Raw genomic sequence first — 13,456 nt, forward strand, 5'->3', positions numbered from 1 at the left:
AAGATGAGAAAGTATCTCCTTCCCTAGGTAGTTGTGAAGACCACCTGTGGAAATGCACTCAGAAACCATAGATCGTGAGCACTCAGGGCAATATTTGCTATTTTGAGACCTTTAGGGATCCAGGAAAAGCTTGGGAAACTCACAGTTCTGACACCTATGATTGGGCCCTGGATGATCATAGGGATTAGTCAGTCAGGAGGTCATGCTCTAAAACATCACCTAGGAAGTCAGGAGCTGTCAGCAGCCCGGCTGAGGTAGGCATGGTCGACCGACTGAGAAGTCGGGGGAAGTCAGCACGGTCTGAGGGCTCCTTTGCCCTGACTTGTGTAGCCAAACAGTACAGGTGTTCCGGAACCCCAGCTACACATTCAGCAGGAAATGTTGCTTGGTGAGGGAAGGAACTGAGGCACCTGAATGCAGCTGCCCATGGGAGCAAGATCCAATAATAATAGCACCACCTTATATCTGTATAATTGTCCACAAAATATCTTTGCAAATGTTACCTCATTTAATCCAATTAAATCTTTTTATCTGCAAAATGGGGCCAACAATGCCTATCTTAGGAGGTTATAGAGACTCTGGGACCTTAACTGACTTGCCCAAGGGTAGATAGAAGGCAAGACCATGAGTCAAAGGTATCGGCGTGACAGGGTATTTGTTAAGGTAGCAGTAGCTACTCTAAGAGACACCAAGAGCTCAGGGATTTAATACACAGGCATGTATTTCTTGGTTCCAGAATAATCCGACGTGGGTATCCCTGCTTCCTGTATGAGGATTCAAGGATCAGGTGCCTGGCACCCTGGGGCTCTAACACCCATATGTGGCTTGTCGCACAAAGGGAAAAGAGCATGGCAGAACACATGTGACAGGTTTCTGTGAGTCAGGACCAGAAGCTCTATATACTTCCATGCATACACACACACACACACACACACACACACACACACACACACACAAAATTTCCGCTCATGCTCTATCGGTTAGAACTCAATGAGAGAGTCACACTAACTCCCAAGAGAGCCTGGAAAACCAAGATCAGCTCTGTATCCCAAAAGAGGAGAACGTAATAGGTATGATGAACAACAGTCCATCCCTGCCAGGGCCAGGAACACACAACACCTGGATGCAAGTCCAGTGTTATTTCTGTTCTACTAGGTCTGCACCGCAGTGGCTTTTGAATGAGTTGCTAGATCTACCTGGCATAATCCAAGGCATAAAGGACATCGCTGCAGCCCTTAATACAGAGAGGCACTGAGGGCCATCGAAAGTTGGGAGAATGCAGGCTAAAAAGGTTAGTGGCAGGCTGAAGACAGAGTAACGACATGTGCCGACACTGAAAGAAGGCTTGTTAGCTCCCGGGAAGGTTCGAGAACATGCCTGTATACGATGCCAGCAACATTGGGCCAGCAGGCTGAAGCAAGAGTCCGAAAATCACCACAAGGGAATCTCTTTGCCTTATCACCACTTGACTTAGGAATAGGTCTTGAACCCCTAAAATTTTAATACTTTGCACAGAGCTTGAAGTAGATTCTCAGCAGCATTTTGTTGAACGAATGAAAGAAGAAAGAATGAAGTACACATTCAAGTTCCTTTTGTTTCCACATCCCACCGTGTGAGGCCCAACATTCTGCGTGCGAATCCGTGAAAGCTCGTGAACTGTGACCAGTGTCAGGGAGCGGGCACCATCCAGGCCCATTTAACGAATAATTGAGAATTAACAGTGATTCAAGTCAATGAGGCTGTATTGCAAAATGAACTTGTCCTGTTTTGACAAGTGCAGTTTAATTTGAATTATTTATTATATTTTGTGGTGTATTTGGTAAAAGTAAGAAAGATACTGAGTCACTGCCAGCTGCTCGCTGGCAAACGCTGTTCCATGTCTGCACATTCCCCCATCACTGACTCTCAGATGCTTTACGGAGGGACAGCATGTGGTGAGGCGAATGGAAAACACTGGAGTGCAAAGACTCCATGGACAGACCAGCAATGTCGGAAGAAAGTGACCCACCAGGAGGACCATTTGCTATGTCGGCTTCTACTCCACATCAGCCACCTGACAAGTGACGTCCATCATCTGTGCTAGTAAAGGTGCAGGGGTAAAAAAATCCACTACAATGAGTCCCCTTGGAACTCACCTAGGATATTTTGTGGCAGGAGAATTTTTTTGATAATGACTGCAATGTTTGAAAATCACGTTCTTAATTAACAAGGGTAAAAATTAAAATCCAAGTAAACTTCTAACCCAAAATGCCTAACCTGATTCCAGTCTGATTCCAGGAAGCATCAGACAAATCCAAATCAAGGAACTTTCTGTGAGAGGGTGGGACTGTACTCTTCAAAATAAGTCAGTGTCATGAAACTTCACAGAGACAGAGAAACCGTTCTACATTAAAGGGGATGAAAAACAAGACTACCAAATGCAATGCTTGGTCCTGGATTGAACATCCACTGTTTAAAAAACAAACAAATACAAAAAAAAAAAAAACCAAAAAAAAAAAAAACAAAACAAGAAAGTATTGACACAATCAGCAACATTTCAATGTGGACTCGTGCATCAATTCTCAATTTCCTGAATTGGATAATTGCACTGTGGTTTTGCAAGAGAATGCCATTACATCCTGAAATATTTAGAGGTCAAAGGTCATGATGTCTGCAAGTTAGTTTCAAATGTTTCAGTAAATAAATGACATAAATAAATACACATACGCGCGCATATGCGTGTGTGCATATGTACATAAATATGGCGGAGAGAGAGAGGTCTGGACGTCTGTTAGAGTAGCCAGTGTTATCTTACTAATATTGTCTCACCAATTACTTGGCTTCATTGTCTTACCTACCGAGAAATGTGAAGTAAATCTAGGTGGCAGTTTATGGAAGTTCATTATACTATTTTTACCATTTATACGTGGGTTGAAACTTTTTTCCAAATATAAGGTTAAAGAAGACAGTCCCGTCCGTACACCTAAGGACCACATCTCCACGCAGTATCAGCAAGTGTTGAGCAGCCGAAAAGATCCTTAATGTCCCAAAGATACTAACTATAGGACCTTCTTGAATTCTCAAACTGGTTAATATCCACAGAACAGAACATCCTTCATCAAATGCGGTAAAACGTAACTTCCTGAGCAAGAATGTGTCTGGGACGGGCAGGGAAAAGAAAGCCAGCTTCAGATGTGGTTGCTAGCAACCGGCAGGACTTCCGTCCATAAGAGGCTTGCCCCATGCCGGAAACTCACAGCCCTGCCCGAAACGGAATGACTGTCAGGGTCAATCACAAAGCACTGGAATGGCAGTTGCTGAATCCTCAGATGCCAAGAATCTGCCTTATTTGGAGATCAGGAGGGTTCCTTTTTGAGTTCCATATATTTGGGGTGAGAATGTTTTGTTTGGGAAGTTGGGGGGGTGGCTTGGGAGTGTCAGTGAGCTTTCTGGATGGAGGGATTGGAATGTTTGTGGGGGAGATGGTAAAGGGAGTCAAGGAATGGTTGGGGATTGATAGATAGTTGAAGAGAAAAACTAGACGGAGTTCAGCTACAGTTCAACTCGGCCTCCTCTTCCTGCCTGTGGTCCAGCAGCAGTTGCTTCCCCTGTAAAAAGGGACCGTTATATGCGCAGGGAACAAAGATGGAATTTATTGCACTGGGTTAGCCATCGTATGTAAGTTATTGTGACTAGATAAAAAGAATACGATGTTTCTAAGCCATCTGCCTAGAGAGAGAAATAGTGGTGTATCAGGCTGTCTTTATAATGGTTTTTATTGTAATGGGATTTTTTTTTTTAATCAACGGTTAGAGGTCAGGTGATCTATCAGCTTTCTTACTGAATTTTGGATTTCTCCTTCCATAAACCATTTTTCTAAAGAGGCTGGACCAACTGGGTTATGTCTACTAGCTGACATGTACCCAGCAAGCTGAAAAAATTTACTAATTTGGGGAAACAGTCACTTGGTCCTGCCAGAACCCATATTCCATCTTCTTTCTGCCTGCAGTGTTGCAGGGCTGACCTTGAAGTACTTAAAATGCCATTTACAGCCTTTCGAAACCTCACCCTGAAGTACAGTTCCAGTCCATAAGCCCCCAACCGTGGTACCACCTAATCCCACCACCACACCGTAGCCACTAGGACACTTAAAGTTCTCCGAACACACCATAACCTTGTGACCAGGTCCTTCCTGTCTTCCATTTGGCCTTCTGGAAATGCTCCCCCTGCCATCTCTACCTTCCGTCCTCTACCTTACAAGCTTTTAGTTCATCCTTCAAAGCTCAGCTCAAACATCTCTTCTTCTGGAATACCTTCCAGACGCTTCCTCCTTCCTTGACCCCAGGTGCAATGAATTGCTTCCTTTTCTGTCTTCAATGGTGCCTTGTTCAGTCTTCTGTCACTGTCATGACACACTCTTCTGGAATTAACTTCCCGACTAGATTTTTAAAACTTGGGGACAGAGGCCCTGTTTTATACATCTGCATTCTCTGTACCCAGAACAACTAATGTTACATAGTAGGTTAAAGAAATGTGACTTGAGGGGCGCCTGGGTGGCTCAGTGGTTAAAGCCTCTGCCTTCGGCTCAGGTCATGATCTCAGGGTCCTGGGATCGAGCCCCGCATCGGGCTCTCTGCTCAGTGAGAAGCCTGTTTCTCCCTCTCTCTCTGCCTGCCTCTCTGCCTACTTATGACCTCTCTCTCTGTCAACTAAATAAATAAAATATTAAAAAAAAAAAAAAAAAAGAAATGTGACTTGAAGGAATGACTCCATGAATGAAGCAATCAACGGCTGAAGAAATCACAGCTACATATGCTATTGCGCCCACAAGCGAAACACTCAACACGCATGAACACAGCGTAACAACAGCCTGTTTACTGAGTGCCTACTTTCTGCCGGCATTATTATGTTCATTTTACAAACCAATACACCCAGTTGCGTAGGAATCCCTGGTGGCTGGGGTCCTCTCCTTGGTGGCCCTTTGGATGATATCCCTCAACGCCTGTGGGACACGATGACTACAATAGGGAAGGAATCTTCCAGCCCCTCTCAGCCCATTCCTATGGCTCTTTTTAGCATCCTCCTGCTGACCAGTGGCCACTGTTGGCTACTAAAGGTAGCTTTGACACAAGTAATAGTGGCACTCTGCATTCTCCTAGTACCGATAGTTCTTGGAATCACAGTTTCTCGCCCCATCACATTCTGAGCCCCTGAGCTAGCCAGATTTGGGAGCAACATCTCTCAAACATGCTACAGGCCATTCTGGAAGGCCTGGCCATCAGACCTTGGAGTCTACCTCTGCTATAAATTCTGCAGTGATTCCCCACAACCACCGGAGAATGATTTGGAATTTTCAGTACTATAGCTTTACCTAGGGAATCTATTAGGGCCATACTTCAAAGCCGCAGGAAATATGTTGGCTCCCATTCATTACCCCTTCTCCATTACCCCTAATGCCATTTGCTCTATGTGCCATCCCACAAATGATCTTGTGCTACTTGCCAGTCAGCAGTGTATTCTTACTCACTACGTGCCATCTATACGCCTTATCCAAGAAAGTGGCAGGGCCCTTCTGAGTGGCATCATTTGTTAATCAGATTCACACAAATGAAAATTGCTTGGAAGGTACCAACTCTCTCGGTGATGTGGGCATTCAGAATGTAAAGGAAAACAAGGCCTAAATAGAAAACAACTGAAATCTCCATCTTCTAAAATATGCACATATCTTAACAACAGCTAAATAAATCCAAGCTTAGCTTGGAGATTGTTTTTCCACAGAAGGTTACTTGCTTTAAGAAAAGAAGGGGAGGGGCGCCTGGGTGGCTCAGTGGGTTAAAGCCTCTGCCTTAGGCTCGGGTCATGATCTCAGGGTCCTGGGATCGAGCCCCACGTTGGGCTCTCTGCTCCGCGGGGAGCCTGCTTCCTCCTCTCTCTCTGCCTGCCTCTCTGCCTAGTTGTGACTTCTCTCTGTCAAATAAATAAAATATTAAAAAAAAAAGAAAGAAAAGAAAAGAAGGGGAAGACAACCTGAGGGTTTTGAAGGGGCAGGGGTGGGAGGTTGGGGGAACCAGGTGGTGGGTAATAGGGAGGGCACGTATTGCATGGAGCACTGGGTGTTGTGCAAAAACAATGAATACTGTTATGCTGAAAAAATAAATAAATAAATTTAAAAAAAATAAAAAGAAAAGAAAAGAAGGGGAAGGGGAAGGAGGAGGGGAAGGAGGAGGAGGAGAAGGAGAAGAAGAAGGGGGGGAATATAACTCACAGGGAAAAAAAATCAAGCATTTATTTTAAAGATTTTATTTCTTCATTTGACAGACAGAGATCACAAGTAGGCAGAGAGGCAGGCAGAGAGAGAAGGGGAAACAGGCTCCCCGCTGAGCAGAGAGCCCGATGCGGGGCTCGATCCCAGGACCCTGAGATCATGACCTGAGCCGAAGGCAGAGGCTTTAACCCACTGAGCCACCAAGGTGCCCCCAAGCATTTATCTGAATCACCACATTATTCTTCTAGTTCAGCAGTTTATAGACGTGCTCCCTAATCCTTCGGTGAAAGAGTTTTAAGTGACTGATACAAGAGCTAGTCTCCTGGAAAGCGCAGCCTAGCACCAGTCTGAGGGGTCCAGACTCACTGGGGAAAGAGTCCTCCTGTCTGCACGCCCAGGGGCTGGGTGAGGTGTCAGCCATTTCATATCCAGCTTCAAACACAAAAATTCTATAGATACGAATAGACATTTTCACAAAGAAGATACAGGAATGGCCAAGAAACACATGAAAAGATGCTCACCATGATTAGTCACCAGGAAAACACAAATCGACTCCACAATGAGACATCATTTCACACCCGCTAAAACGGCTATAATCAGCAAAAAAAACAGACACTATCAAACACTGATAAGGATGTGGAGAAACTGAAACCTTCGTCCCATTGCTGGTGAGATGGTAAAATAGTACAGCCAAGGTATAAAACAGTACAGCGATTTCTTTAAACTTGAAAGCTGAATTTACCCCACAATCCAACAGTTTCACTCCTGGAGAAATACACTCAAGGGAAATGAAAACATATGGTCACACAAAGGTGTTCATGTAGATGTTCACAGAGGCATTATTCCCAAGGGCCAAAATGCGGAAACAACCCAAGTGTCCACCAGCTGGTGAGCGGACAGAGAGAATGCGGCCCAGGCAGACGACACGATGCTACTCAGCAATACAAAAGAATGAAATGATGATACATGGTACGGCACAAATGAAACTCAAAAGTAGGATGCTAAGAAAACAAAGTCAGATACGAAAAGGCCACTTCATTTATACCAAATGTCCAGAAAAGGCAACTCCATAGAGACACAAAAGTAGATTAGGAGTTGTCTGGGGCCGGGAGTGAGAAGACAGATGAACTGTAAATGGGCGCAAAGGCTCCCATGGGGGTGCCAGAAACGTTCCCAGACCGGATTATGGTGATGGTGGAAAAACTTGGTAAATTTACTGAAACGCTACTAAATTATACACTTAAAATGGGTGAATGTCATGGTATGCAAAGTGTATCTCAATACAGGTATTTAAACAATAATAAAATATTTTAAAAATTTTAAAAGAGTCACACTTTATATAACACCAGCCCCTCCTTGTGGTGGATCCACTCAGCTCCCCGGAGGGGGGCAGAGGTGCCATCACCGGCCAGGTTCCCACCACTCTTGAACCTGAACGGACACTCTGCAGAGATGTCGGGCCATCCAAGGGACTGTTTCCACCAAATGCCTGCTGAGTCCCGCCATGGCAGACAGAAAGCTCTTACACATCTCTGGGTTACCCCGGGATCGCCGTCCTAGGGGGGCGGGGGATGGGACTCATGTGGGAAGTCGGGGGAGGTTCTCTCGGTCTCCAACAATTTCCATCCTCCTCTTCTTTCAGGAATACTGAGTCCTTGGGGTCCTTTTACAGTCCTTTCCCCCATAATCTCAGTTGGTTCCGTTTTCTTAAACTAAAGATATTTTCTGAGCAGTCACTGTGCGGACCAAGTGTTGCATATATTGTTGTTCTTGTTACTTAACAAACACTTCTATGACACTTTACGCCAGATACTCTCCCAACTGCTTTACAAAAGTTAACTCATTTATCTTTGTAATAATATGAGGTAGGTATACTAATTATCGTCCCCATGTTAGCAGAACTTGTCTAAGCTGGGATCTGAACGCAGACCACGCTCTAGAGTCTGTGTTCTCAACAGGTATGTAACAAAACTATCGATGTGCTTAATTCTGCAAAGTATTTAGTGAAGCTCATGCTTCCATCTCCATTTAAGACAGCTGGCGCTGGACTGCACATTTTTCCATTTCCAGCTGAAGGTTTTCATTCCATCACGCAACCGCCTCTTTCCAGCCTCTTTCTTCGACACCCGTATTCTCAGACTTGAGTGTGCATCAGAATCCCGTGGGGAGACCCTCCGTATCCCTGGGCCCCACCCTTAGAGTCTCTGCTTCCACGGCTCTGAGGCGGGGCCTGAGAATCTGCAGTTCTAACAAGTTCCCGGGTGATGCTGATGCTTCTGGTCCCCGGACCACACTTTGAGAACCCCTGCTCTATGCCAATCCAATCAAATTAACCCCATCTTGGAAATTCTGTAAAGTGATAGTAATAACACAAAATAAGATTTTATTATTAAACTGGGCTGAAATGATGGAGCGCACACATTTTTTTTTGTTTTGTTTTGCCTCCTGTGCTTTTATGTAGAAGTGGGATAATCGCCAAGAGAATCCTATGTCCTTACAAGTTTGAGAGGCCTTGCTCTGGCTCACCTCTGGGAGCCCAGATTTCCATTTGGCATCGACTCAGTATTACAGTTGACCCTTGAACCACATGTAAATTTTGACTCCTCCAAAACTTAATTACTAATAGCCTACTCATGCCTGGAAGCCTTACCAATAACATAAACAGTCAATTAACACATATTTTCTATGCTCTATGTACTACTGTACTCTTAAAGTAAGCTAAAGAAAAGAAAATGGTAAGAAAATCATAAGGAAAATGTGTTTTACAGTACTGTATGGTAAAAAACCCATAAATAAGTCGACCTGTGCTATTCAAACCCACATTGTTTAAGGGTCAAATGTACATCCTTAATAAAACTCAGAATGCCTAAATTTGTATCAACCACTGGAAGGCTTAATGCAGAGAAGCCGGAGATCTGGGATCACACGGACCGGGACAAAATCGCAGATCCTCTCACTGACACCTGAGACGAACTCATCATTATGTACAGATGGTGGTCACAACGGTCCGCCACCAGGCTTCAGTGTGTTGTGACCTCAAACACGTAGAAGTGTCCAGCACACACAGGCACTCAGAAAGAGTTACGGCATGACTCGAACTCTGTTAGGGAAGAAATGAGTCCAACACCGTGGGAAGGAGGCACCGGCTTACACAAGACGGAAGTTCATTTCTGACTCACACAGAAGTCATCACAGGACCCAGGCTTCATCTCCCTTTTTGATCCATCTCCAAGGTGGATCCTCACCCCGTTCTAGCAAGTGGGAAGGAGGACGCATCATGGCTGTTCATATCCCATTTTCCAGAACTTACTCATATGGCCACACTTAGCTCTATGGTAAGCTGGGAAAGGCACCTAACTAAAAATCAAGAGTTTTCTTTTTACAGAAGAAAAGAAGAGTTGGATACTGGGGACAATTTGCAGTTTCTATACATGCATTTCTTTATTTGATGTGGAAAGGCTGGGATGCAGCATGTTGAGAAGTAAAAACAAGACAGAAAGATAGATGAAAGACATCGGGTCAAGGTTGGATGGCAAGCCACGAAGCTGGTCTCCTTCTTAGCCACAGAGTACTGATGGCCAACCACTTACGTTGTCTGCTGGCCTTCCTGGGCTGCACCAGCCAGGGGTCCAGGCAAACTACAGGGAGGAAGGAGGCAAGGCAGGGCATGGACTGGGCAAGGCCCTGACCTTCCCATGATCCAGGTCTCCTGGGCCACTACCCTAGCCCAGTCACCATCATTGCTGGCCTGAACCTCAGCAATGAGTCTCCAAACTCATTTCCCTGCCTCCCCTCTGGACCATGCCCCAATTTTTTCTGACAGTAGTAATGACAGGCTTCCAATCGGTTCTGATCAGGTCCCCCTTGCTTCAGAGAAAAGGCTTTCCTTTCATGCCTCATACCAAGCCAATGTGGCCCAAATCTATTACCTGCCATTGATGGGATAACAAGGGCCCAAGACCCTTGGTCGGTGGGTTGGTGCGGTGTGTTCCCATTTGAGGACTGCTCAGCACTGAGCCGTCTTCCCAGAACGCCTGACCCCTGAGCTGCAGGATCCTTTTACTGCCGGCCTCTTTGAGGCCTCGGCAACCTTCATTCCTCGCTTTGCCACAGAGAGAGCTCTCTGCTGCCTCCTCTTCCCTCGTCCCCCAGTTCCCAGGTTTCCAGCAGGCTACATACTAGAATCACCCGAGAAGCTTTTAAAACACTTGATGCCTGGAGCCCACCCTAGACCAACGGAATCGGAATCCCATCCCAGCTCCTCATCGGATTCAAACGCCCCGAGCTGGGGCCCTAGGCATCTGTATTGTAAGAAGCACCTCACGTTACTCTGATGGGCAGCCAGGGCTGAGAATCCCAGCCCTATAAGTCACTGTTGGGAGCCAGGAAACAGACTGTTGCACAGACAGACAACTGCTGACAGACAGGACGGCGAATTCAGGTCTCGAGGATGCCCACGGGCCGAACCACAAGCCAGCACTGCTCTGAGGCCGAAGTGCCCCAGAGCTACTGCAGCCTGCGACGCACCAGGTCCGGGTGGAAGCTGGGAGCCTGCATGTCTCACAGGCTGCCAGGTGGGGCTGGCGCTCCTGCTCCCTGTACTTCGAGGAGCAAGGTAACAAGCTACGTGGCTTTCAGAATCCGAGGAGAGATACAGTGTGACGGTGCGTGACACGGATGTCATCCCCAGTGCGTAGTTAGCTTTCTAAGCTCAGCACCCTCGGGGCTCCCTATTCCCTCCCAGGAGTTTGGCGATCCCTAGCACTCTGAGGGTGCAGGGCCTCTGAGGCAAGGCGGACCAGGAACTCTGCCCTTGTCCATTTGCTTCTGGGCTCCCCGTAACTTAGCTTCCTCCCGTTGTGTCTGCTCCTATGTGTCCTGGAACCAGACATAAGCAGCCTTTCTTTCTGCCTTTGGCCCTGCTCACACTGGACCGAGTCAGGTTTTTGGCCCAGCGTCCCTTGCCCTGCCCTCAGTGCTGTGTGGCCTTCTGTTTTCATGCCTCTGTTTCTCCCTGACTCTGCTGAGCTCACGCCTCTCCTGGTTTTTCAAGCTGCCACCAACCACGGCCCATCAAACCCAGACTCTCTTCACAAACGCACCTTGTTTTAATTGAGTGACAAGGTCAGGTTCAGAGTTCTATGCCTGTAAGGCCAACAGAGACCCTTCAGAGCCTTCCAAAGAGAATCCATGTAAAACACAAAACTCTATGCTCAGATTTATTGGGATGGCCCCGTCAACTGCTTCTCCACCTCCATCCATGTCCGTGTTGATTCCAGATGTTGTGCCAAGGACCTCGTTTCTCTCACGTTCAAACTGAACGCTCCTCATCTATGCTCATCCAGGATCCAATGACTGGCTTGGCCTCCCTGCCTCTCCAGCTCTGGCGTTTGGCCGCAGCGCATTCCCTATGTGCCGCCCAGGACTCCCCTCTTGGCACCGACCATCTGAAGCTCCGTGATAGAACGCACAAGGGGATGACCGCACAGCACCGGCACCCATCACTCTGCCGGCAATGCTGTCTCCCCTGCACCTGGCAGCACCATCTCCTTCACCTACAGAACCCCGCCAGGCAGAACAAGGCGCGACAGTGGCCCACAACCCGAGGAAGCACCGGCAGGTGTACTAGCTTTCGGTAAGGAAGCATAATGCTTCTGCAGTCCGGGGGACAAGTGATGCGGCACGACAGGTATGTAAGTTGCAACCACTGGGGGGGACAGGGAAGAGTCTAATGGGACGCTGTCTACACTAGCTTCGTAAATTCCTATAAATCTATAATTGTTTCCAAGTAAAAAGTTTTTCAAAAGCAAAAAAGAAGGGAGAGGGGGGAGAGGAGGGGAGAGGCGGAGGTGGGACTGAGGAACAGAGAGAGGGAGAGGTAACCCCCAAACTTTTATGTGTATATGAATCAGTCAGGGGCTCCAGTAGGGCTCCGGGTGGGGTCCAAGATTGCCTTTTCTAACAAGGTCCCAGGGGAGGTCTATACTTCTCATGAACCTTCCTTTGAGTAACAAGGTCATAGAACGTCCTTTTCTAATGAAGTGTTAGTCTGCCAAAAATTAACATGTTCTTAAATTATATATCTCTAGGTCAATTCAATACCCTTTTGAAAACCCCTAGCTGGGGGCAGTTACTGTATAAAAACATCCTATCTGTCCCCACTTTACCTCCATCATCAAGTATAATAGTTCTTTCATACTTGCCCTAAAGTCTTTTTTTGAAAAAAAAAAATCTTATTTATTTTTTAACATAGGCACCACACCCAAGATGGGGCTCGAACTCACAACTCCAAGATCAAGAGTCGCATGCTCTACTGACTGAGCCAACCAGCTGCCCCTTTAAATATTTTACTTATTTATTTATTTTTGAAGTATATGCTTGCCCTAAAGTTTTACTTACAATGTAATTAGGTACCTCCCAGCTCTGAGTCCGTCTCCCTCAACCAGATATGGCTCAGGCCCCCTCCCTGACTGTTCTGGCCCCCAAAATGGGTTATCTTCATAGTCCCTTGAGACTTGGCCACAGGAATAAGGGTCTGCCTTCCAGTAGCCCAGGCTCTTGTGACCCAAAATTTCCCTAGCAGCTTATTCCTTTCTGAAAAGAGCTGTGTTCCTGTCCTCCATTAACTGAGGCACTAACCAAGAGACTGGGGCAGGCCTGAGACGAGGAACCAGACCCAGGCTCTGTTTCCTACCACAGCAGATGACGTGGGGCTTAGGAATCGGGAGGGAAACTCCAAGAAGGGTCAGGGCCTGTGTCAAGTTTCAGGTCTGGCAAACTCAGAAACAGGTGAAAAGGAACCCAGAAAAGGGATTGCAAATAGACCATGACTGGTCTTTATCCACAAGTGGGGGATGGGTGTGTTGGGTGGGAATAATGAGCCACAGGCAGAACAGACACACACTGCCCTAGACCCTTCCATCTTCTCCCTGGATTTTGTAAAAACTGTAATGTACATTCAGTGCCCCCATAGGAAACTATCCCTTTGACAATTTGCTACCAACATGAAGTCTAGAATTAAAAATAATCTCAGCCCCCTAAGAGTCTCTCAATGGATAAATGGATAAAAAAAGATGTGGCATCCCAGCTATACAATAAATAAGCCATGGGGATGAAATATAGAGCAGGGGAACCATAGTTTATAATACCACATTGATACTTGAAAGTTACTGAGAGTAGACCTCGAAGTTTTCATCACAAGGAAAAAAGAGG

Source organism: Meles meles, chromosome X, assembly GCF_922984935.1.
Source record: "Meles meles chromosome X, mMelMel3.1 paternal haplotype, whole genome shotgun sequence".
NCBI classification, from domain to species: Eukaryota; Metazoa; Chordata; class Mammalia; order Carnivora; family Mustelidae; genus Meles; species Meles meles.